Source organism: Grampus griseus, assembly GCF_964374135.1.
Source record: "Grampus griseus genome assembly, chromosome: 6".
Taxonomy (NCBI): Eukaryota; Metazoa; Chordata; class Mammalia; order Artiodactyla; family Delphinidae; genus Grampus; species Grampus griseus.
In genome coordinates this window covers 37439375-37464461 of record NC_139000.1, presented here as the reverse complement: position 1 = coordinate 37464461, position 25087 = coordinate 37439375, and the positions used below count along the sequence as shown (strand labels likewise).

The 25087-nt window shown below is 41.5% G+C and overlaps 1 pseudogene across 1 annotated transcript in view; it reads right to left on the bottom strand.

The window, feature by feature from the left end:
- Positions 1-437: 437 nt before the first annotated feature.
- The window catches only part of LOC309824134 (ras and EF-hand domain-containing protein-like), a 51309-nt pseudogene continuing 26659 nt past the window's right edge, over positions 438-25087 (bottom strand). Inside the window, exons 4-11 of the transcript in view lie at positions 23678-23922; positions 23245-23379; positions 22983-23130; positions 15709-15790; positions 14951-15066; positions 10613-10730; positions 7768-7844; positions 438-540 (exon numbers count right to left, since the gene is read on the bottom strand). The product of the transcript in view is annotated as a ras and EF-hand domain-containing protein-like (transcript). The remainder of the gene's footprint in view (positions 541-7767; positions 7845-10612; positions 10731-14950; positions 15067-15708; positions 15791-22982; positions 23131-23244; positions 23380-23677; positions 23923-25087) is intronic.

Genomic DNA, 25087 nt, shown 5'->3' with positions numbered 1-25087 from the left:
TAGTTTACAGCACAGCTAGGATGGTAACCCCCTTTTCCTAGTTTTCTAGTATTGAATATCGGAAGTAAATGTTATAGGTTATCTACAAAATCAGCCACCATATGAATCTAATTATGTCAGTGAATTTCTTCTATAGCTTTGATCTGAGCATGTGATTTTTTTTTTTACCACTTTAAAAACCTATATGTTATCTGGTAAGACTTTGTGAGGACAAGACAGGTACATTTAACCAGGGGGCCCAAATCATTCATTGAAACATAGCAAACAAGAGCTGAGGTTCTGGAGGGACCCCAGAGCATCTCTCAGATTCCACACACTGTAATTCTCCACACGACAGTGTCCGTAGGATGCCCCACTATGCTATGTAAGAAGCAAACAAGTCACATACATTCGGTACTCTGGAAATGAAGGCCTCATGGGCCAAGAATGTTTGGGATTTAACCATTGCAACAATTCATCTGGGCTGACTTTTTGGAACTGGTCCCACTCAGACTGGAAATGGATTTGCTGCCATCCTCACCAGTTCTTTTCTTCACTTCCCTGGAGAGAGAAAGAGAGACATATAGACAGAGAGAGAAAGGAGATTACTGAGGTATAAAACTGAACCGTAAACAGCTTATAGAAATAAAACGGCACTACTGAGCACTTGCTATGCACCAGCCAGACAGTGTTCTAAATGCTTTGTAGCTGTTGACTTATTTAATTCTCACAACAACTATGTGATTTTATTGTTCCCCATTTTATTTTTTTTAATTTTTTTTTAATGATTTTTGGCTGTGTTGGGTCTTCGTTGCTGCGAGCGGGGGCACTCTTCGTTTGCAGTGCGCAGGCTTCTCATTGCCGTGGCTTCTCTTGCTGCGGAGCACAGGCTTAGTTGCTCCGCGGCACGTGGGATCTTCCCAGACCAGGGCTCGAACCCATGTCCCCTGCATTGGCAGGCGGATTCTTAACCACTGCGCCCCCAGGGAAGCCCTGTGCCCCATTTTATATGTGAGGAAACGAAGACAAAAAAAGAAGTTAAGAAATTTCCCTTCGGTCACACAGCTGGAGAAGTGGCACAGCAGTTGGGCTCCAGCACCTGCATTCTAAGCACCAGGTCACACACTCATGCATGAACACACACACATACCCAGGTGCATACACACATGTGCACAGACACACATGCCCAGGTGCATACACATGTGTGCACACACACGCACACAGACTACTCTTGCTCTCTCCTGTGGTTTCACATGGCTTATAGTCTGCCACACGCACAGCTCACGCCTTAGGATTCTGGAACCTGGCTCCCGTCCCCAGCTAATGCACAAAAGCAATGATGACTTTATAACCATTCTGTAGTTATACACGATCATGGAGATAACAACAGATGGTTAAAATCCAGGAAAAAAGAAGTCTTCCTTTTGCCTCTTCCTAAATTTCTTTTAGAATTAACTTCTAGAGGCAGCACCGGACCTAAGACCTCCATGATCTTATGAAAGCCCCCTAGGAAGTCTCCTATCCCTGGGGATGCTTGGGAAATACACCCTTAGACAAGCTGAATGGCAGTCTCTGTGGGTGAGGAGAGTGTGGCAGCTCGTCCCCAAGATGGTCCCAAAGAAGTCTGCCTCCCTGTGGTGGTGAAGCTTGTGCGGCTGCCCCCTGGTCAGCACCGCCTCTGTGACTGCTCAGACCAGTAGAATGGCGAGGAAATGGTGTGCTGAGATTTCTAAGCCAGGCATTAATCAGGCCTGGCCGCTCTGAGCTGCAATTTAAGCAGCCCAGGGTTCTTCGCGGGAGAGAGGTAAGAGAGGTCCCGGGGGCTGAGATCCACAGGGAGGAGCATCCTGGCCGCAGACGTGCAGACGCGCCACAGCCTGTGTCCATCTGACTGCAAACACACGAGACACCCAAGGGAGAGAAGCTGAGGACTCTCCAAGCGAGATCCAGTCAATTCTGGTAATTTCAGAAAATAAAAAGTGGTGCTCTTCTAGGCAATTACATTTTGGGTGGTTTCTCACAGAGCAGTAGATCCTGGGAACTGGCATATGGCATATTCCCGGCACGGCGACGCTGTTCAATAGGAATAGAATGTAATGAAATCTATATATGTAATTTAAAATTTTTAGCAGCCACATTAAAAAATGTAAAGAGACAAGTGAAATTTTATTAATATATTTTATTTAACTCAGTATTGCAAAAATACTATCATTTCAGCATGTAACCAATAAAAATATTAATGAGGTATTTTACAATGTTTATACTGTCTTCAAAACCCAGTATTTATTTAATATATCCAGCACATCTCAGCTTGGATCAGCCATACTTCAGGCAGCTAGTGGCCACCAAACCGGTCAGCACAGCCCCAGAAGGAGCTGATACCTGCTAACCTTTGAAAACCACTACACTGTGAGTAGGAAACAAAAGGGGAACTAGTTCTTGCTGAAGGCCAGTTAATAAATGCTATGTTACGTGTCTTCACATATTCCTTATTTAATACAAATAACACTCACACCTGCTCGCACAAAATCCTGACAGGTGACAGGTGAGCATCACTGTCCTCACTTCATAGATAAGGAATCAGAGACTCAGGAAAAGAAGGAAGATACACAGTTCAATCCATAAACCCTATAAGACTCAGTTTAGACTTCTAACCTCCAGAACTGTAGGATAATACATTTTTATTGCTTAAACCACAAGGCTAGTGGGAATTTGTTACGGTGACGATAGAAAACTAGTACAACTTCCAAATGCCAAATCTCGACCATTTGGTCATTCAGTAAATGTCTGATTTATGCCAAGCTCTGGGATCCTCAACTAGTGAGTTTTGAGAGAGAGACAGATGTCTTCTAAATAAATTGTTACCAGGTCCCAAGAGAGCTGCTAACACACAAGCACAGCGTTTGCAGGAACACAAAAGGTGCACCACAGTTGTGCTGGGGCGAGGGGAAGGCAGCTTTGTGGAGACTGAGCTTCAGGGAGACTTTGACAGTGGAGCGACCTCTTGATGGGATAGGAATTCACCTTCATGTAATGAGGACGGGAGATCCCAGGTGCAGGAAACAGCATGCATGAGGCGAACAGGCATAAAAGAACTTGGCCACAACTGGAAGCAAAGTTTGCTGTGTGGATAGATTATCTTTCATTTGGGAAGCAAGATAAGAGATGCAAACAAAGGTAGGTGAGGTTGGGCTCTGAGGGACACCTACCTACAGCAAGAAAGAAAGTCTTAATTGGATTTTTATTTATAAAGATTACCCTGTTTACAGGGTGGGGGATGAACTGATGCTGGAGAAACTCTGAGGCAGAAAATGAGGTGCCTCCTGCACTACCTGGAGGAGGAAATTCTGAGGCCTGAAGCAAAACAGAGAGAGAGAGAGAGAGAATACGGACAGATTCAAGAAAGATTACAGAGAGGTCACCTAATCAATAGGGCCCCAGAACCCACTAGAGGTAGGTGATGGAGAAAGAGAGGAAGGAGTCAAGACTGATTCTGGTTGGTAGTTTCCTGAGATAGGAAATGTAGAATGAGGAACAATTTTAAAGAAAAATTAACACATTAGAATTCGGACATGTTGGGGCAGTCATGCCTATGGAATTCCCATTTGTTAGTGGATGGGAATATGGTCATGGAATTTTTTTTAAAGATGAGGATTAAAAATACAGAAATTGGAAGTCATCAGCTAGACATAGTTCTAGAAACTATGGGTGTGGAAGACATTAGGCAGAGAGAGAAAGGAAAGAGGAAGAGAGTGCAGAACAGAATCCTGAGATTACCAGCATTCAAAAGGCGAGCCAGAGATTCAGAGTAGTGAAAAGTCCCAATTTTACTCTTAGTAGCTGTGTCACTTCGAGCAAGCTGATTAAGCATTCTAATTCCCAATTTTCTTATCTGTACAATGGGTATAGTACTCACAGCATCCTCACAAGACAACTCACATCGCTCCCTTCTGGGAGGTCCAACAGCCTCTATTAGCTACATAACATATGGCTGCCTGGTCATATATTTTGTTTTCTTTTTTTCCTCTAATATTAAACTGTATGGCCTGTCTTACATACCCTGATATCCCTACAGGGCTTTGATGCTGAGCACTCATAATTATGCAGATATTATTGAACCTGAAAGCAAATATTAAGGGAAAAAAAACAGGTACCCATATTGTTCACCTGGACTTCAGCTTCTTTAATCTACCAAAAATGCAGGCACATCCCACTTTAAGGAAATCAGGAAGATACAATTTCATACAACTCAAACAGGTTTAAGGCTGGGAAAATTAAATTACCTCACCAAAAACTACCATGTGCTTCACAACTGCATTTTGAATGACTCAATCTTATGGACAGGTTTACACCCAGTGGGCTCAGCAATGGTGCTGATACATCAGCCTGAACTTTTTGTGTTTTTCTCAAATTTCAGGCCATTGATCGATTTAATGCCTGTTGAACTTGAATGTTTAAAGCCTGTGGCTCTAGTGACGGCAAATGTATTTACCAATAGACAATGGTTGGGATGAATTTCCTATCAGCCCTACACGGAAAGTGCATTTCTAGGAGAAACTTTTCCTGGGATTGAGAGGTTTTCCAAGAAAAAGCAGAGGAGTTCAGGTTGTTAACCAAACATTTATGGCCTCCCTTCGAAAACATATTTTGTTTCAGACAGTGCAAATCCATAAACTCTTCTAGTTCAAGTTTTATGACATGACATGGAATGAAAGGGACCATGCCGGGAAATATCTTATGAAATCTAAATCAAGAACTTACATGTTTTGCATTATATATAACATTCTAAAGGCTGTAACACTTTATTTTTTTTTCACATCTTTATTGGAGTATAATTGCTTTACAACGTTGTGTTAGTTTCTACTGTACGACAAAGTGAATCAGCTGTACATATACATATATTCCCATATCCCCTCCCTCTTAAGCCTCCCTCCCACCCTCCTTATCCCACCCCTCTAGGTCATCACAAAGCACTGAGCTGATCTCCCTGTGCTATGCAGCAGCTTCCCACTAGCTATCCATTTTACATTTGGTAGTGTATATATGTCCATGCCACTCTCTCACTTTGTTCCAGCTTACCCTTCCCTCTCCCTGTGTCCTCAAGTCCATTCTCTACGTCTGCAACTTTATTCCTGCCCTGCCACTAGGCTCAGCAGTACCACTTTTTTAGATTCCATATATTCGTGTTAGCATACGGTATTTGTTTTTCTCTTTCTTACTTCACTGTGTATGACAGACTCTAGGTCCATCCACCTCACTACAAATAACTCAATTTCTTTCTTTTGTAATGGCTGAGTAATATTCCATTGTATATATGTGCCACATCTTCTTCATCCATTCATCTGTCAATGGACATTTAGGTTGCTTCCATGTCCTGGCTATTGTAAATACTGCTGCAGTGAACACTGTGGTACATGTCTCTTTTTGAATTATGGTTTTCTCAGGGTATATGCCCAGTAGTGGGATTGCTGGGTCATATGGTAGTTCTACTTTTAGTTTTTTAAGGAACCTCCATACAGTTCTCCATAGTGGCTGTATCAATTTACATTCCCACCAACAGCACGAGAGGGTTCCCTTTTCTCCACACCCCCTCCAGCATTTATTGTTTGTAGAATTTTTGATGATGGCCATTCTGACTGGTGTGAGGTGATACTTCATTGTGGTTTTGATTTGCATTTCTCTAATGATTAATGATGTTGAGCATTCTTTCATGTGTTTGCTGGCAGTCTGTATATCTTCTTTGGAGAAATGTCTATTTAGGACTTCTGCCCATTTTTGGATTGGGCTGTTTGTTTTTGTCATATTGAGCTGCATGAGTTCCTTGTATATTTTTGAGATTAATCCTTTGTCAGTTGCTTCATTTGCAAATATTTTCTCCCATTCTGAGGGTTGTCTTTTCGTCTTGTTTATGGTTTCCTTTGCTGTACAAAAGCTTTTAAGTTTCATTAGGTCCCATTTGTTTATTTTTGTTTTTATTTCCATTCCTCTAGGAGGTGGATCAAAAAGGACCTTGCTGTGATTTATGTCATAGAGTGTTCTGCCTATGTTTTCCTCTAAGAGTTTGATAGTGTCTGGCCTTACATTTAGGTCTTTAATCCATTTGGAGTTTATTTTTGTGTATGGTGTGTAACACTTTTTTAAATGGTAGTTTTACCTGTAGAAACTATGCCGTTTTCACTTAAGACTTGGGTACTTTGACAAGCAAATCTGATGGCACAGTATAAAGCAAATTAAAGTCTTTACATGTTTGTTTATTTCTAATTTTCATATTTAACACATTGTTAACAGAACTCAGAGGACTCAAGCCAGGCCACAATACAATAACAACCATTTGAAAAACTCCTTGATAAGTGGTTCACAAGAAGTGACCTTGTTATCAAACGCTTCTGCACCCAGGTGTTTTGTGTTCCCAAAGAAACACAAACCTGAGTGGAAGCTACACTGTAAACAGGGTGGTGCCGGGCTGAGCCAACTCTCTGGCAGGAGCACACGGGAAGAGCACAAGCGGCCTCCAGCTCTCCTATCCTTGTAACATAGAGAATCGATTATAAAAAGAGAAATTCTGCAATCTGGGTGTGACGGTGGCACTTTGGAGTCATTTAACTGTAATATGACCCCACAAGACAATCCAGTGTTAAACAGTGATTATGTTATTCAGTGGAGTCCAGGCTGTTACATATAGAATCACAGACTGTCAGGACTGGAAGGGCCTTAGGGATCATTTTCTTCAGCACCCTCGCTGTACAGATTAGAAATGCCTAAAGGAAGACAGGGACTTAGTCAAGGCTCTTCAGCTGTTCGGGGTAGATTTAAGATCAGACTTTGAGCCTCCTGACACTACACTCCTCCAACATGCTGGGCAGAAGCCAGCAGCCATGCGGAGGGCCTGACCTGCAGCATCCTTTCCTGCTCATCCAGGACAGCAATGCAGCACCCCCTGCCTGAAGCTAAGGTAGCACCGAGCCCCTTATTGCACTAAAGTTAAGATTCTTATAAAACCAGAATCTCACAAAGGATCAGGAAAAGAACTACACGCCTAAAGTTATGTTTTTGCTTTGTCAGCGATTAAAGTATCATTGGCCTGGATTTTGTTGATACACGTTTTTTTTCTCTATTTTTTTTTTTGGATATTTAATCCCTTTAGACCAGCAAAGAATCATCTTTTCATTTGTGGCAGAAAACTAGGCAGAAGAAATAAATCTAACAGAAAACATTCTTATTTCCTAAGAATGCTGCAACGATTAAAGTACAGTTAAATCCAAGGTCTTCAGTGATGCAATTTTCATTCTAATCCACATCCCACAATATTATTTATTGTTAACACCATTGACTTAGCTTAATAATTACCTGGGTAATAATTTAAACAAAGTGCTTCCAACCGGCATGATATACAATTTGCTTTGTTGAGTTTTTTTTTCCCTTTACCTTGGAAAATGTCATAATAGACAGCTATATTCATAATAGTCTCCTGTGTTTAAAATCTGGTTCCTGGAAGTGATTCATACCCGTCAACTATTAGCTTTGTGGTGACATTTTGCAGAAACATCAACAACACCTCAGATACATCTCCTTTGTTTGTCAGTAAAGGTATTTTGCCAAAGTTCACAGTGAACAAGCATCATTACCAGTTTTTATAAAAACCATGTTTGTTTCTCCAACCACTACTGAAAGACAAGACAGTGTTTTCCAATGTAGATTCATGTTATGGTCAAGAAATCTGGCACACACAACAGCTAAGTGAAAATTCAATCCTGCATCCAGTTTTCGAAATGTAAGGCAAAACTTTACCAGGAGAGATGGAGAACAGCTTCCACTATATTCGAACCATCTTTGGCATTTGTTTTACAAAGTAACGCCCCATAGGTCTGTAAAAAATATAAATACACCATTAAATGAAGGCTTTAATTAGGTTTCCTGGAATGTTAACTTTTAAAACCAATAAAATAAAATAAAAATACTCCCCTTTTGAGTATGCTAAAACTAATAGCTAAGAAATTGAATTCAAAGTTTCAGTACTTTAAAAAAAACAGGTTTGAGCCTAGTTATTCCAGGAACAACTCCTAGTCAGAGGATTTTTATTTTGCATCCCCCCAAAAAAAAAACCCGTAATACAAAATTTCATGTTTTAAGGTTCTTATTTCCAAGAGTCACACGTGCTACCAAGTGTTCTCTATCAAATAATTTGAGAGAGAGAAAAATGATAGCTTAAGGTAACCACTCAGGAATTAAATGTCCATCTAAAGTATGTCATGAATTGGGAGGTTGGGATTGATATATATACATTAATATGTATAAAATGGATAAATAAGAACCTGCTGTATAAAAAATAAATAAATAAATAAAGTATGTCTCCTTTTGGCCAGAAGCTAACACACATTCCCCTTCACCCTATCATCTCTTCCTATCAAGATTCAACAGCCTCTCTGTCACTAAAACCTATGGACGTTTTCTAGTCCTCTATTTTTCAACCCCCCAGTGGTTATGCATATAATCATCGATCATACCACTCTCCTTCTTCAAACCCTTTAATGCTTTCCCCCATCCCTCTCAAGTAATACTGAAATGCTTACCTGGCCAACAAGGCTTAGCTTGTATGTGGCCCCAGCCAACCCCCCAGTTTTACCTGTCACCACTCTCCCTCACTCACAACGCTCAAGTTACCCTGGCCGTCCCTCTATTTCCCCAATGCTCCAAACTCCCTCCCACCTCAGGACATATGCATCTACTGTTCCCACTACTAAGTCATCCCCTACCCCACTAACCCCCTTCACCAGCCTGACTTTTACCTACCTTCTAGATTTTTAGGTAATCCTCCCTTGAAGTTAAGTGTTTTCTAACTCTGAAAAGTCGATATTAGGTTTTCCTATTATAAAACCTCTTGACATATGTATTTTCCCAGTATAGCACTTGCCACAGCTGTAATTGACCAAGTTATTTTTGTGTGTCTTTGTCTAACAAGCTGGAGACAATTTCCCTTAGGAAAGGAGAACTGTGTGTGCTGTGGGGCTGGGTGTGGGCGACACAGACCTGTGTGGGATACGGGCAGGATGTGATGGGTGCTCCGGAGCAGAGAGAAAGGGAAGAACCGAACAACAGGCAAAGACTACTGTGAAACCTTTACCCGTGAGCCCCCAAATCCACAGAAAAGCTTAAAAGAAAAAAACATGAATGTATTTCTAGTAGAAATGGGTAGTGCTGCTACCTGGCACAGCCAGGATGTTATGGGGTGAAATAGAGACTGCCTTTGAGGATGCAGGAGGGTGGAGGTCAAGAGATGCATAATAAGGAAGCAAACCTTGGGAAATCTGAGAAATCGTGAAGAGGGAATAAAACTGGCCCGCAGCCAGGAATTCTGAAATCTCTAGAGGGACACGTGGATTACATGAGTTTAATATCTCTCTGCCCCAGACAGTAAACTACGTGAGGGCAAGGACAGTCTGCTTTGTTCTCTACCCTTTGCTCAGCTCACAACGGAGTGCTTTTCACATGGTGGATACAGTTAAATATGTGTTGAATCAATCTCTTCTGTATTTCATTGCCTAGTTTTGATGTTTATCATATTTGGTTCAAAGTTCTAAAATTTAAAACAAGTAATAATTCCAACTTAAAATAGTGAGGTTGGGACTTCCCTGGTGGTCCAGTGGCTAAGACTCCGAGCTCCCAATGCAGGGGGTCCAGGTTCAATCCCTGGTCAGGGAACTAGATCCCACATGCCACAACTAAGAGTTTGCAAGTCGCAACTAAAGACCCCACATGCCACAACTAAAAGATCCTGCACGCCGCAACTAAAGATCCCGTGTGCCACGACGAACACGCGATGCAGCCAAATAAATAAATAAATAATATTTTTTTAAGATAGTGAGCTTGAAACTTCTTTTTAAAGTTAACATGTATATGCTACAGAGCAGTCCTTTCATGGTACTGACGACAGACAGCAACGATAGCAACATCAGGTCAGACTGTTATGGTAAGAACCTCTTATTTAACCCAAGGAGCATCTGGTTCCTTGTTTGGGTAAGACAAGGCACAAGAGGGCCATGCAGCCTTCTGATACAATGATAATAACGAGAGAATAAACATTACCCACAATAACAATCTGGACAGAAACAGGGTCCAACCACTATACAAATGCATAACCAAAAATAATTTTACACTATTCCAACTGAATACAAACCTTACAGAAAAGAACAAGTCTTCCAATTCCCTTCACCCCTTCACCCAGGTGACACACAGCACCACCTGCTGCCCGTTGGCACAGGGACCCTCTGGAACCAAACCCATGTTTTCAAAATAGGACACCCATTCTTTTCCTTTTACCCACATTCCAGGACTAGAGAAGGGTTCCAGGAGCTGGGGAAGAGTGAGGAGGAAGACGGGATAATTTTGCCTCCTCTTTGTCACTGACACTCAGTGGGGGAAAACGATCACTGATGCTTTTACCTCTCTAAGGGATTTAATTCTTGGTGCAGTTACTAACAGTTATGGGGCAGACAGGCATGGGGGCGGGGGCGCTGGGAGTTCTGCCTGTATAAGGACAGAAGACCCATCAAACTGAGTGGAGGTCCGTCAAACAACCTCTTCAGCTAAGGTTGACAAAAGTGGAAGACCCCTTCCAGCGTGGACCCACTCTCACTCTTACCATTTTCTCCAAGGTACCCTGGGACGTGTTTTTGTCCCTCAGCTTTAGCAGCGTCATGAAGATCACCCTTGTTTCCTACCAACACGATAGGAGTGCTCTCATGGGCTGCAGCCTACCACGAAGAAAAGGAAAAATTGTGCACACGTCACACATTGGACAAGTTATGAGGATGATGACAACAAGAACTACCATTTCCAAATGCCCCTTAAGTGCCATGTGATGTATACACAATATCTTCAAACCTCAAACTATCTCTAAAAGGAGCCAAACTTTCTCCCATTGCCAGGTGAGAAAACTGAAATTCAGAGAGGTTAAATAAGACCTTGGAAGGACCAAGGCCAGGGTGGTCCAAACTGATTCCATCACCCTTGCCACTATATAAACCAATAAAACTCAAGAGGCGTGACCACAAAACTCTACTCGGCTGTGGTGCCCACATAATTTTCCACAACTTTCACTCCAAACAGTGGTGATTACAAATCAACTTCATTACCTCAGGTATAAAATGCACAAGAATTCCCTCAGCTACAATGGGACAAAAATGGAGTCTGGGGCTTCCCTGGTGGCGCAGTGGTTGAGAGTCCGCCTGCCAATGCAGGGGACACGGGTTCGTGCCCCGGTCCGGGAGGATCCCACATGCCGCGGAGCGGCTGGGCCTGTGAGCCATGGCCGCTGAGCCTGCGCGTCCGGAGCCTGTGCTCCGCAACGGGAGAGGCCACAACAGTGAGAGGCCCGCGTACCGCAAAAAAAAAAAAAAAAAAATGGAGTCTGAAAGTTCCCCACTCACTGCTCTCTGGTTTATAGCAAAAGCAAAATACAAGGGCCCTAAAGGTCAACATTTTTCTTGAGAGGAGTCACTGAGCGATCACTCAACGTAACAGACTCTTAAGATTAATGCCCCCAAATCAGCACAGCACGCTGTCACACAGCCCCGACACTCACAGGGGAGCTGGCGAGCGCAGCGGAAGCGCTGAGAGGCAGGGTTAAGCTTGAGACCCCACCAATCCCACCACGTGGCCGCTCACTGGCTGCGTGAAGTCAGGCAAGTCTGTTCCTGGTTCTGCCTCACCTTCCCTATCTGTAAAATGAAGGGATCAGCAAGGGCACATCCCCCTTCAGCAGGCGGGATGAGAAGGGAGGACAAGCAGACAACCCTTGCTCTGGATCCTGAACAAGAGAGACAGCAGCCCTGACTGAGACGTGGGGAATGACCCTTTGCGGTGCCTAAAGACATCCAGGTGTTCATCCACTTCGGTGTCACACCTGATACAGCATCAAGAAATGAGCCTCAGGAACAAGGAATCTGTATTCGACTTCCTTTATTTTCAGACCATTTTCCTCCAACTGAACGTACCAGAGTGAAGTAAAAGCGAAAGGGAGAAGGAAATGAAAGGCTTTCCCTAAAACTGGACACCCCACCCATTAAGGTGTTAAGTAATTGCGTTCGGTGGGGAACTGCTCAGGATCCAAGGGGGCATCACGTGGAAGCCATGAATCAAATATTTGCTTAAGGGCTTCCCTGGTGACACAGTGGTTGAGAATCTGCCTGCCAATGCAGGGGACACGGGTTCGAGCCCTGGTCTGGGAGGATCCCACATGCCGCGGAGCAACTGGGCCTGTGAACCATAACTACTGAGCCTGCGCGTCTGAAGCCTGTAATACGCAACAAGAGAGGCCGTGATAGTGAGAGGCCCGCGCACCGCGATGGGGAGTGGCCCCCGCTCATCGCAACTAGAGAAAGCCCTCGCACAGAAACGAAGACCCAACGCAGCCATAAATAAATAAATAAATTTTAAAAATTAAAAAAAAAGGACTACTTAAAAAAAAAAAAATATATATATATATATATATATATATTTGCTTAAGTAAGCCAAGGGTCTGAGCGTCTAAATGACTTCCCAAAGTCATACAGGAACATGCTGGCACCTCCTTCAAGTCCTGACTCAAATATCACCTTCTGGTGTGGCTACCCTGACCACACTACCTGCAGCCCCCTGCCTCACCGTAAGGCCCGTTATCCAGCCCTCTTTTTGTTTTCATAACATTTATCACTTTCTATCATTCTACTTATTTTATTTAAGTTTGTTGTGTGTTATGCCTCCCCCACTGGAGCACAAGCTCCATAAGGGTAGGGCTCTGTTTTATTAATGGATATATTGCAAGCACGAGTCCAGTACACACACAAAGCAGGTATTTCAGAAATATTTTTGAATGTGTAAAAGAGATCAATATTGTTTGAATATTGTAAATATTCAAACAATAAATGATTTATGACAGGTAAGTAAATGGTCTTCATTTTTTATAAGATTTTGTAACCCAGTGATTTTCAATCGAAGTGTATTAATTATTCATTCAGAGGGTCCATTCACCACTGACATTCTACTGCTTCTCAACCCTCTGGCTTATCCCAACGATCTCACCATTAGTTTCTACCCATATTTATAGTGGTCATATAAATCATCCCAATACAATTTCCTCAAATTAGAAAAGGTAAGCCATGGCAAAGGTTCACTGTGATAAGTGAGAAGTCAAACGCCAAGTGGCATCTAATTTTTTCTACATAACAAATTCAAGAATTCGTCTTGAATACAGTTTTCTTCCTTTTTAGACCATATGAAAGGTAATACGAATAGCTAAAAAGGTCACTTATCATATGTAGGTGCGTATTTAGCAAATTATGGCCATGGGGCCCCTGGCACAGGCCACAGCTGGTCACTAAGGGCTATTTCAACCCTGTGGCCGACCCTGCCTTTTGTGCCTCCTTTTCTTGAATATAATCCAAAGTCTTAAAATGAAGACCAAATCCAACAGTTCCAACAATAAAATGTTTTGCTACAGATCTTAAATATCTGTAGGTATGAGTGAGCTGGGATTATCCATTCTCACCGGATTCTCCGAACTCACTGGTCTATCCCAGGGAGGTCATCTGTTCCCTTGAGTAGATGCCTCTCCTCTACACACTAACTACCCTGGAGATCCTTTCTTGACATCAAAAGATTTTTTTTTCTTAATTTGCTGCACACTCTGGTGCTTAATCAAAGGAGCAACCGATGTTGAATCAGGAGGTCCCATTTCCCCTTCTACTCCTAACCCCTAAATAACCAAAAACCAGTGTCATACACTTTCTATGCCTTAGGTTTCTCATAAAAAGTGAGAATAACATTACATTTCTTACTTCCTTTCTCAGATATGTTACAGAGATGAATACAACATGTGGGAAATTTTGTGAAATAAAATACTATATAAATGTCAACACGCTTTCATTGTGTTTATAATAATTTTAAGTCGTGATATTTCAGTTGAACAAAATGCATGTTTATTTATCATTGTCTAAGTCTTACTGCAATTTCAACCAGTCATTTCTTAAATCACTTCTCTAGTTAGAAAGAAAACACTCATTCTGGTGATTTACAGGGTATGAAATAGGCCCAACTGAAGAATCTAGAGGCTAACCTGAGATCAGACAGCAATCAGTTCTCTGTTCAGCCACCACTGCACTTAAAGCCTGTTAAAATTATAGATAATAGACTTACTCGAAAAATTGTATTAGCCACCAGTTTTGTTTTGTTTTTCTCCGGGAGAGCATGCTAAACCATGGCTTGAACTGTAGTGTCACGGTTATTAATGACTGTTGGTAGCACACTAACCGTGGTCAAAATCATTTCCTACTTTAAAAAGTATTTACCATGAAACCAAAGGATATGAAAGCTCCCCAGATGAAAGACACCATCTTACTGGAGCAAAACAAAGCACAGACAGTTACCACACATGTTTAAAATACCAACTGGTTATTTCAGTGGTACTTTGAGATACATAAATCACCCAAATCACTACCAGAAAGAATAAGGTCGAGAACACAGGTCTCTATGCTATAGAATTTGGACCTGGCACAAGCTCACACCCAGGTGGTATCTCACCTATGCCTCTAGCACACATGGAGGCCCTATTATACCTCCAATCACACTACACACCCAGCCCCATCACCCCCTTGTTTGTGAGAGCTGCTGCTCCTTCTTGGGCTGCCTGAATTTTCATTCACTGCCCATGGGGTTCTGATTTTATCTATAAGAAAACACAGAAGTTATCTTTTTTCCCCAGAAGCTCACTTGAGTAGTGTCCTTGGCTCAGTGGGAACTTGCCCAGCTACTAAGGAAGAGACCAGTACTGCCAGATGCCACTGGGAACCCCACATCTCACATCCAGTTCTTCCTGATGGCCTGGATCAGTGGCTTCTAATCAAGTTCGTTTTGACAAAGAAGAGAAAGTGCATTTTCCAAGACAGCCTGTGACTCTCCTGTGTAACTCTTTTGTTTCTCTGTTTTCACTTCTTACCTCAACCGTACCTTCCCATTCTCGTACATTGAGAAAGCTTTTCTCACATGTAACATCATACAGCAGCAAAACACCATCTGCTCTTCTGAAGTAAGACTTAAGCAATACTTCTGAATCTGGAAGAGAGAAAAGCAGATAAGTAACAGTTCTAATCAGTCAGTCAGTTTGGGACTGCCTCATTCTTCAACTCTTTGATGCTCACTTTCTTCTCATCTTCTAAAATAACCCCCAATTGAGAAGAATCTAATAGCAGCCTATTACTGTGAAATAGCCATCCCCGAGGCCTAGAATGACTTGGTGAATGGTAACAACATAAGAATCTGGGCTGCTGATTTAGAAAAGCAAATCATTTTCTCCACCAAACAATCCCAAGAATGTCTACAAGCCTCAGAGCATAGCTTGAGAGCATAAGTTCTAAAAATTTCAGCCTCAGCAGCAAGCTACCAGATCCCATGTGGAGGTACAGAGAAGGATGGAAGAAGAGGCACATCAGAGAAAAATTATTTTGGGGGTGGTGGGTAGGGAATGCTGTGCGTGGGTGGGAGAAGAACTACCCATGTGCAACACCACAGGGCACACACACAGGGTATGGGGTGCTCACCAGAGGAAGAGCACACCTCCACCCACATGTCCTAACTCTAAACCAGGTGCAGCACTTTACAGGACCTTAAATAGGGCCATGTCAACCACACATATTTTTTAAATGGCTTGTCTGTGCAAAACTCAGCAGAATTCAAAGCATTATGGAAAGCACTTGCCTCTCCTGCCCAGCCGTATCCCAGTGCTGCAGGGCTGTTAGCTCTCCATCTACGACGAGAGTTTTCAATTGAAAATCAACTTCTGAAAAAAATATACGAGGACATGGAGAACATGATGTAAATAATTCCATCGGTTTTTACTTTCAAGCCTTATTTGGATGAGACAAGGGCCAGTGCCAAAGTTCAGCGAGGTAGAGAGAAATGAATCTGGCCTTCAAGAGGAGTAACCTTCACAAACTAATTATAAGTCAGACCACAGACATGTGCACAGATGCACATCCGCAGGTTGGCTGACTTGGGGAAGGATTTGATCTATAGACAAAAGGAAAATCTATGTTCTATTTGCCCATGTAATTAAATGGACTCAGTTATATCTGTGTGTGTGCATGCACATAAATGTCTATGTATATATGTATATATGCAGGTATACTCTATGTATGTATATAGGGTACGCTCTCTAGCAACCGAACCAAATATTGTGGTATTTTTATGAATCAAACTGAAGTGAACTTTCAAATTTGTTATCTTGAAGGGTATAACAGAGAACCACAAATTTACAAAGACACCCACTGTGTAAACCCACCAAGTGGTAAACCGGGCCCAGATGTAAAACTGGGTTCCAGAAGTAAACCCTCAGATGTAAACCCCCCGAGTCGTAAACATGGGGCCCAGATGTAAACCTGGGTGGAAGCCATAACCTGCTCAGACGCCAGCCAAACCCCACGATGCTGCGCGCAGGAGCAGAGAAGGCGAGCGCCCAACGCCCCACATGACTCACACCCGAGCCCGGACCTCAGGCAACTGCAACTGACCTTGAAGCCCCTGACAGGAGGCCACCCCTCAGGTGTCTCCAGGACCTGAGGAGAGGAGCCCCCGACAGGATGCCCGGCCTTCAGGCAACTCCGTGACAGGATGGCTGACCGAGCCGTGCAGCTGACAGGGTCTTGGTGCTCTGGCCGGGTGTCAGGGCTATGCCTCTGAGGTGGGACAGCCGAGTTCAGGACATTGGTCCAACAGGGACCTCCTGGCTCCACGTAACATCAAACGGCAAAAGGTCTCCCAGAGATCTCCAACTCAAAGCTAAGACCCAGGTCCACTCAAAGACCAGCAAGCTCCAGTGCTGGAAACCTTATGCCAAACAAGTAGCAAGGCAGAAACACAACCCCACCCATTAGCAGAGAGGCTCCATAAAATCACAATAAGGTCACAGACACCCCAAAACACAACACCGGATGCGGTCCTGCCCACTGGAAAGACAAGATCCAGCCTCATCCACTAGAACACAGACACTAGTCTCCTCCACAAGGAGGCCTACACAACCCACTGAAACAACCTTAGCCACTGGGGGCAGACAACAAAAACAACGGGAACTGCAAACCTGCAGCCTGCGAAAAGGAGACCCCAAACACAGTAAGTTAAGCAAAATGAGAAGACAGAGAAACACACAGCAGATGACAGAGCAAGGTAAACACCCACCATACCAAACAAATGAAGAGGAAATAGGCAGTCTACCTGCAGAAGAATTCAGAGTACTGACAGTAAAGATGACCCCAAATCTCAGAAATAGAATGGAAAAAAAACAAGAAACATCTAACAAAGACCTAGAAGAACTAAAGAGCAAACAAACAATGATGAACAACACAATAAATAAATTAAAAACTCTCTAGAAGGAATCAATAGCAGAATAACTGAGGCAGAAGAATGGATAAGTGACCTGGAAGATACAATAGTGGAAATAACTACCAGAGAGCAGAAAGAAGAAAAAAGAATGAAAAGAATTCAGGATAGTCTCAGAGACCTCTGCGACAACATTAAATGCACCAACATTCAAATTATAGGGGTCCCAGAAGAACAAGAGAAAAAGAAAGGGGATGAGAAAATATTTGAAGAGATTATACTTGAAAACTTCCCTAATACAGGAAAGGAAATAGACAATCAAGTCGAGGAAGCACAGAGAGTTCCATACAGGATAAATCCAAGGAGAAACACTCCAAGACACATATCAATCAAACTATCAAAAATTAAATACACACAAATAAATATTAAAAGCAGCAGGGGAAAAGCAACAAATAACATACAAGGAAATCCCCATAAGGGGATTTCAGCAGAAACTCTGCAAGCCAGAAGGGAGTGGCAGGAAATATTTAAAGTGATGAAAGAGAAAAACCTACAACCAAGATTACTCTACCCAGCAAGGATCTCATTCAGATTCGACAGAGAAATTAAAAACTTTACAGACAAGCAAAGACTAAGAGAATTCAGCACCACCAAACCAGCTTTACAACAAGTACTAAAGCAACTTCTAGGCAGGAAACACAAGAGAAGGAAAAGACCTACAATAAAAAACCCAAAACAATTAATAAAATGGTAAAAGGAACATACATATCAATAATTACCTTAAATGTAAATGGATTAAATGCTCCAACCAAAAGACACAGGCTTGCTGAATGGATACAAAAACAAGACCCATATATATGCTGTCTACAAGAGACCCACTTCAGACCTAGGGACACATACAGACTGAAAGTGACAAGATGGAAAAAGATATTCCATGCAAATGGAAATCAAAAGAAAGCTGGAGTAGCAATTCTCATATCAGACAAAATAGACTTTAAAATAAAGACTATTACAAGAGACAGAGAAGGACACTCCATAATGATCAAGGGATCAATCCAAGAAGAAGATATAACAATTGTAAATATTTATGCACCCAACATAGGAGCACCTCAATACATAAGGCAAATACTAACAGCCATAAAAGAGGAAATCGACAGTAACACATTCATAGTAGGGGACTTTAACACCCCACTTTCACCCATGGACAGATCAATCAAAATGAAAATAAATAAGGAAACACAAGCTTTAAATGATACATTAAACAAGATGGACTTAATTGATATTTATAGGACATTCCATCCAAAAACAACAGAATACATTTTCTTCTCAAGTGCTCATAGAACACACTCCAGGATAGATCATGTCTTGGGCACAAATCAAGCCTTGGTAAATTTAAGAAAATTGAAATTGTATCAAGTATCTCTTCTGACCACAACACTATGAAACTAGATATCAATTACAGGGAAAAATCTGTAAAAAATACAAACAGATGGAGGCTAAACAATACATTACTAAATAACCAAGAGATCACTGAAGAAATCGAGAAGAAATCAAAAAATACCTAGAAACAAATTACAATGTAAACACAATGACCCAAAAACTATGGGATGCAGCAAAAGCAGTTCTAAAGGGAAGTTTACAGTGATGCAATCTTACCTCAGGAAACAAGAAACAGCTCAAACAAACAACCTAACCTTACACCTAAAGCAATTAGAGAAAGAAGAACAAAAATTCCCCAAAGTTATCAGAAGGAAAGAAATCACAAATGATGAATTGGGAGATTGGGATTGACATATATACACTAATATGTAAAAAATGGATAACTAATAAGAACCTCCTGTATAAAAATATAAATTAAATAAAATTCAAAAAAAAATAGAAATGAAAAAGGAGAAGTAACAAGTCACACTGCAGAAATACAAAGGACCATGAGAGATTACTACAAGCAACTTTATGCCAATAAAATGGACAACCTGGAAGAAATGGAAAAATTCTTAGAAAAGCACAACCTTCTGAGACTGAAACAGGAAGAAATAGAAAATAAGAACAGACCAATCACAAGCACCGAAATTGAAACTGTGATTAAAAATCTTCCAACAAACAAAAGCCCAGGACCAGATGGCTTCACAGGTGAAGTCTATCAAACATTTAGAGAAGAGCTAACACCTATACTTCTCAAACTCTTCCAAAATATAGCAGAGGGAGGAACACTCCCAAACTCATTCTTTGAGGCCACCATCGCCCTGATACCAAAACCAGACAAACATGTCACAAAGAAAGAAAACTACAGGCCAATATTACTGATGAACACAGATGCAAAATCCTCAACAAAATACTAGCAAACAGAATCTAACAGCACAATAAAAGTATCATACACATGAACAACTGGGGTTTATCCCAGGAATGCAAGGATTCTTCAATATATGCAAATCAATCAATGTGATAAACCATGTTAACAAATTGAAGGAGAAAAACCATATGATCGTCTCAATAGATGCAGAAAAAGCTTTCGACAAAATTCAACACCCATTTATGATAAAAACTCTCCAGAAAGTAGGCATAGAGAGAACTTACCTCAGCATAATAAAGGCCATATATGACAAACCCACAGCCAACATCATTCTCAGTGGTGAAAAACTGAAACCATTTCCTCTAAGATTGGGAATAAGACAAGGTTGTCTACTCTCACCACTATTATTCAACATAGTTTTGGAATCTTTAGCCACAGCAATCAGAGAAGAAAAAGAAATAAAAGGAATCCAAATCAGAAAAGAAGAAGTAAAGCTGTCACTGTTTGCAGATGACATGATACAACACATAGAGAATCCTAAAGATGCTATATCAGAAAACTACTAGAGCTAATCAGTGAATTTGGTAAAGTAGCAGGATACAAAATTAATGCACAGAAATCTCTGGCATTCCTATACACTAATGATGAAAAATCTGAAAGAGAAATTAAGGAACACTCCCATTTACCACTGCAACAAAAAGAATAAAATACCTAGGAATAAACCTACATAAGGAGACAAAAGACCTGTATGCAGAAAACTGTAAGAAACTGATGAAAGAAATTAAAGATGATACAAACAGATGGAGAGATATACCATACTCTTGGATTGGAAGAATCAACATTGTGAAAATGACTATACCACCCAAAGCCACCTACAGATGCAATGCAATCTCTATCAAACTACTAATGGCATATTTCACAGAACTAGAAAAAATTTCACAATCTGTATGGAAACACAAAAGACCCCAAATAGCCAAAGCAATCTTGAGAAAGAAAAACAGAGCTGGAGAAATCCTGCTCCTGGACTTCAGACTATACTACAAAGCTACAGTAATCAAGACAGTATGGTACTGGCACAAAAACAGAAATACAGATCAATGGAACAGGATAGAAAGCCCAGAGATAAACCCACACACATATGGTCGCCTTATTTTTATAAAGGAGGCAAGAATATACAATGGAGAAAAGACAGCCTCTCCAATAAGTAGTGCTGGGAAAACTGGACAGTTACATGTAAAAGAATGAAACTAGAACACTCCCTAACACCATACACAAAAATAAACTCAAAATGGATTAAAGACCTAAATGTAAGGCCAGACACTATAAAACTCTTAGAGAAAAACAAGGCAGAACACTCTATGACATAAATCACAGCAAGATCCTTTTTGACCCACCTCTTAGAGAAATGGAAATAAAAACAAAAATAAACAAATGGGACCTAATGAAACTTCAAAGCTTTTGCACAGCAAAGGAAACCATAAACAAGACAAAAAGACAACCCACAGAATGGGAGAAAATATTTGCAAATGAAACAACTGACAAAGGATTAATCTCCAAAATTTACAAGGAACTCATGCAGCTCAATATGACAAAAACAAACAGCCCAATCCAAAAATGGGCAGAAGAACTAGACATATCTCTAAAGAAGATATATATACAGATTGCCAATAAACACATGAAAGGATGCTCAACATCACTAATCATCAGAGAAATACAGATCAAAACTACAATGAGGTATCACCTCATACCGGTGAGAATGGCCATCATCAAAAAATCTAGAGACAATAAATGCTAGAGAGGGTGTGGAGAAAAGGGAATCCTCTTGCACTGTTGGTGGGAATGTAAATTGATACAGCCACTATGGAGAACTGTATGGAGGTTCCTTAAAAAACTAAAAGTAGAACTACCATATGACCCAACAATTCCACTACTGGGCATATATCCTGAGAAATCCATAATTGAAAAAGAGTCGCATACCACAATGTTCATTGCAGCTCTATTTACAATAGCCAGGATATGGAAGTAACCTAAGTGTCATCAACAGATGAATGGATAAAGAAGATGTGGCACATATATACAATGGAATATTACCGAGTCATAAAAAGAAACGAAATTGAGTTATTTGTAGTGAGGTGGATGGACCCAGGGTCTGTCATACAGAGTGAAGTAAGTCAGAAAGAGGAAAAACAAATACCGTATGGTAACACATATATATGGAATATAAAAAAGAAAAAAAATGGTTCTGAAGAACCTAGGGGCAGGAGAGGAATAAAGACTCAGACGTAGAGAATGGACTTGAGGACATGGGGAGTGGGAAGGGTAAGCTGGGATGAAGAAATTGGCATGGACATATATACACCACCAAATGTAAAACAGATAGCTAGCGGGAAGCAGCAGCATAGCACAGGGAGATCAGCTCGGTGCTTTGTGACCACCTAGAGGGGTGGGATAGGGAGGGTGGGAGGGAGACACTAGAGGGAGGAGATATGGGGATATATGTATATGTATAGCTGATTCACTTTGTTATAAAGCAGAAACTCACACACCATTGTAAAGCAATTATACTCCATAAAGATGTTAAAAAAAAAAAAAAGACACCCCTTGTGAAGAGGGTAGTCAATCTGTTCTAACGTTTCTGGTTATCAAAATAAGAACTCTTTAGAAGAAGAAAAATAAATTATAGTTTGCATATTTTCAAGTCCTTTTTCTGATTATTATGCAAATTTGAGAAACCATGACACTACCTTTTCCTTGTTCTGAGAGGTATTATTCATATATTCTGTTGTGAAGGAGGGGAGGGAACATACACCCAGCCATGATTTTGAACATAATGGCAAAAAGGCCATCAGTAAGATCACTTTATCAACATCCAATGACACCTGATCAGAAAGGCTTTCCCTGGGCACCCTGTGTAAAAGTGCACCTCTCCCAAACCTCATTCTTTCAATTTGCTTTTCATCCATTTCCTTCCTTTGGATGTAAGTTCCTTTCAGGCTGAGACTTCGTCGATTTTGTTTACTGCGTGCTCCTACTCCTACAACAGTATGTGACTCACAGCAGGACTCAGGAAATGCTTGCTGCATAAATGAATCTGTCATTTCTGGCTCTAAACTTGGTTTGGTTGATTTCGCTGGGTAAGTAAATACCTAAGTCCTTTGTTAGTCTTCCTTTCCCAAATTTAGGCCTTAGCCAAAACAGAGGAGGACTATAGACAAGGACAAACACACACACCTACCTATATATATATGTATTGTACAGAGAGAGAGAAAGGGAGAGATCCATGTATCTGTGTATGTAATTCCTAGAGAAAACAGAATCAAGCTAAAGAAGGTCTTTTTCCCATTATCCACTGACAAAGGAACCATACCCAGGGTGTCACCTGTACTCCCTCAAAATTCATCCTTGCAAAGTCTCATGAGGAAACTTGGCTTCCCCACTGCAGCATCCCCGGCCAGCACAATCTTGTAAGACTTCTGAAAGTCGTAGGATTTATGGTTACCATCCACCATGTCCATCTAGGGAAAGAAAGCCACAGTGGATGACAAAGGTAGTGCCAGCTTTCTTCCTAGTAAGTTAGATGGCACAAAAATGAAGTGTTCATGAATAAAAGTGCCCCCAAAGCCACCTGCCTGTGGTGAAAGGGCCGAGATGGGCTTTCTTGAGGAGCTAATAACAACGTGGCCTTCACTAGAAGACCCCTCGGGCTTCTAATCCAGGACGGAAGCCACACCTTCTGAGCCACCTTCATCCCTTATATCAGGAACCTGTTTTTTCATTAAAAAGTCAGCCATTATAAAGCAAAGTCTTTCATTACACATATACATCATGAAGTAAAAAGAAGAAAAATATGCACCTGAATCTACGTCAACGCTGTTATGGAACAAAGTGGCCTCAAAAGGAAACCTGTGAGAGTTTTCCCTAACTTAGTAGAGAAAAACATTCTCCTGTGTTTCACATGTATGACCTTTAAAACAATGCCCATGACAGATAAAGGTCAAATAGGGTGATATATGTATTTCTACTGAAGATCAGGCCTAGGAGAGCAGTGATTTCGGGGCTCACATCTGTGTCTGAAGTATCACCCCCAAAGCTCTCCTGCAAGCTCTGCAACCTTCAGAATCTCCTCTGCTGCTTGTACTCCACCTCCGAGTCATACTCGGAATCTTTCAGGGTAGACAAGCTGTTCTCGGGCAGGCTGTCAACATCACAATTCATCCTCCGCATGGGATCACAAAGGGCCAGCGAGCTGCAGTCCTCACCGTGTAGGGAGAGTGGGATGACCAGGTGACAAAGGAGAGGACCGCTACCTAAGGGCTGGCGATACTCAAGATGACACAGCAGTGGAATCAGACAGCAATAGAATCAAGAAGACCGATAATCTCATTCTTCCCAAGAGCCACAATGTATTCCACGATTAAGCATCAGGGAAAATAAAATCCTCAGAGCAATATCGTTCATTCTATGCAACAATCAATTAAGATAAAAACATTTAAATCAAACGTTTAATAAATGAAGCTATCTTCTAAAAATCACCATCTTTATTTCCTGATACAAAAAGAATTAGAATGCCCAGGATGCAAATGCAGTCTCAAGTTGTATTAAGAAAATGTATACAGAATATGTGAACCTTTCTACTCTAATGTGGTCAGACCATATTCTGAACAGCATATCCATTTCTGGATAATATCTCTACTGAAAAGGGATGCCAAGGGCTTCCCTGGTGGCTCAGTGGTTAAGAATCTGCCTGCCAATGCAGGGGACATGGGTTCGAACCCCGGTTCGGGAAGATCCCACATGCCACAAAGCAACTAAGCCCGTTCACCACAACTACTGAGCCTGCGCTTTGGAGCCCACAAGCCACAACTACTGAAGCCCATGTGCCTAGAGCCCATCCTCTGCAATAAGAGAAGCCACTGCAATGAGAAGCCTGCACACTGCAACAAAGAGTAGCCCCCCGCTCGCTGCAACTAGAGAAAGCCCACGTGCAGCAACGAAGACCCAAAACAGCCATAAATAAATAAATATTTTTTTTTAAAAAAGGGATGCCAAGAACCTGGATGAGAAAGGCAACTGATGACGTGAGACTTAAAACATTCAGGTCAGTGCACTCGGCTTAAGCTGTAATGGTTTCTCTCTTCAAATACTTGAAGAACTGACACAGGAAGAATACATTCTCTCAGGTTGCACAAGACAAAATAAAGGCCAACTGAATTTTTCTGGGAGTCACATACCTAATCAACATGGTGAGAAATGACAGGTAATTAGAAATGTGTCGCCCTGTGGCCATCATCAAAAAATCTACAAACAATACATGCTGGAGAGGGTGTGGAGGAAAGGGAACCCTCTTGCACTGTTGGTGGGAATGTAAATTGATATAGCCACTATGGAGAACAGTATGGAGGTTCCTAAAAAACTAAAAATAGAACTACCATACGACCCAACAATCCCACTACTGGGCATATACCCTGAGAA